This window comes from Nicotiana tabacum, chromosome 20 (genome assembly GCF_000715075.1).
Source record: "Nicotiana tabacum cultivar K326 chromosome 20, ASM71507v2, whole genome shotgun sequence".
Classification (NCBI taxonomy): Eukaryota; Viridiplantae; Streptophyta; class Magnoliopsida; order Solanales; family Solanaceae; genus Nicotiana; species Nicotiana tabacum.
In genome coordinates, this window is record NC_134099.1 from 156,601,092 (window position 1) to 156,603,254 (window position 2,163).

Consider the following 2,163-nt stretch of genomic DNA (forward strand, 5'->3'; position numbering starts at 1 on the left):
ACCGGTTTGGCCAAGGCCAAAAGAGCGATGCATTCCACGGAGCCCTGGTTGATGTAGTCTATCGAGATGTGATGTCACTCCTACGCGCGTCATTATTATGCACCTTCCCAAGACAGTGTCTGATTGCGTGTCGCTTTGGTTTTAGCCCTATTGGAGGTCTTCCACTTTGATTCTCGCGCCATCCAATTCCTTGTGTGTATATTTCCTCCTTTGGTCATCCTTTTCAGTTTTTAGCTCAATTTCGGTAGTTCTGCTTCTCGTCTTTCCGTTCATTCCATGCTACTTATTCTAGGTTTACCAGCACACCCCTTATTACCAAGATGCCCCGAGCCCACCATGCACATGATGAGGTTTCCAACGCCACGCCGTTGTCTATGGCCCTTCCTTCCGGTAGCAAGGATGTAGCAGTTGAGGAAGGAGATAGTTTCCCCACCGTAGAGGAGATACTCCCCAGAAACCCAATGTCCAGGAATGATTTCCATAAGAAGCTTGTCCCTTCCCCCGTTCCGGTGATATTTGAGACCGGGCCAACTCATATAAATGAACTCCGGTCTATGTATAATATTCCTCCTTATGTCGAGATGGTTCCAGCTAGGAGGGACCTCGTGGATGTCCACAGACCGGGATACTATGCTTTTTATGTGTATCCTTTTGTGATCGGTCATACCCTCCCCCTTCTTCTATTGGTGGAGGAGTTCTGTCGATTCTACAAAGTCTGCCCGGCGCAGCTATCTCTGTAATCGTATAAGACTTTTTTGGTGCTGATGCAGTACGCGAAGTTGGCTGGGTGTGAGGTCGGTCTTCATCATTTTTTACATTTATTTTCCCCGAGTTATCATATGGGTACCATGATACATCTGCAACATCGTGGGACAAGGGGGTTGGTGGTTGGGACAGACAATAGGGCAAGCGGAAAGTTTTGGCATAAATATTTCTTCATCAAAATGGAGCACTTGGTGTCGGACCCTGCTGGATTTCTAGAGTAGTAGAATCATAAGAGTAGGTGTTGGTGGCGTACGCCTGTTGTTTACTTTTGTTCTTTCTAATTTTTATTTACCTGTGGCTTTTCTGCGTAGCTGAGAGGTGTGCACTCTTTCTCGTCATCGTCATCGAGGATTGGCTAGCTCGCGTGTTACCTCACGCGGTGGGGACTCGAGATTGGCCCACCTTCCTCAAATGCTTTGGCCTGAAAGTTCCGTCTGGTAAGTGTTCCTTTTGCTCTGACCTTTGGATGTTTGCCATCATTTATTGATACAACTTCTTTGCGGTGATAGGCCGTAGGACTTCTAAGAAAAAGACTCTGATCACGGCATTTCACCAGGCCGTCACATCGGTGGGGATGTAATTTACCTTAGTTGAGTCTGTTCGAGGGTATCTTACTCAAATTGTGCAAACAAGGGACTCTCCTCATGACGTCGTTATACGGGATGAGACCTCTTCTTGGCCTACCTACCACCTTGTGGATGAGCCTTCCAACGGGGATGAATCATCGTCGAGGAAAAGGAGGAGGGTGGAGCTCGGGAAGGCCGTCGCACCGATCTTGAAAAGAAAAGAGTTGTTGCTTCAGGAGTGGTGTCCTTGCCTAGGTCAGGAACAAGAGCCGTTTTTATGGCGGATACCACTTTGGCGGGGAGGTCCCCTAGGGCTGAAGAGGTATGTCAAGGTGGGGGATCTGTACGATCGACTGAGGGTGGTGCATTATCTGATGTTGGAGGGGGTGGAGTGGTGCATGCCGAGGACGACGGTTCATGTTTGAACGTCGATCCCGAAGATGTATGAGCTTTCTTGGAGTGACATACTTGTGTGTAAGTGAGGACGAAGGGTCCTGACCGACACATAGTCATCCCCGTAGATTATGACTTATTGGCGAATTCCGAGCAGGCAGCATCAGCATTTTCCCCTTTGTGCGCTGCTTCCGAGAATGAGACGCTTAAGGCGATGAGTGATGCAGAGCTATCATGGAGTATTTTCGGCATGGCTTTACGGGTAAGTGTGATGACCCAAAATGTCATCATTAAATTAAATAATCATCTCGATATTTTAAGTCCTTGAAAAGAGGTAATAATTCCTTGACTTCCGTGCGCAGTCTGTATAATTTTCTGGGAGGTTTTTATGTGAAAAATGGATTAAATTATGAATTAGACCTTTAAAACTCAACTGAAT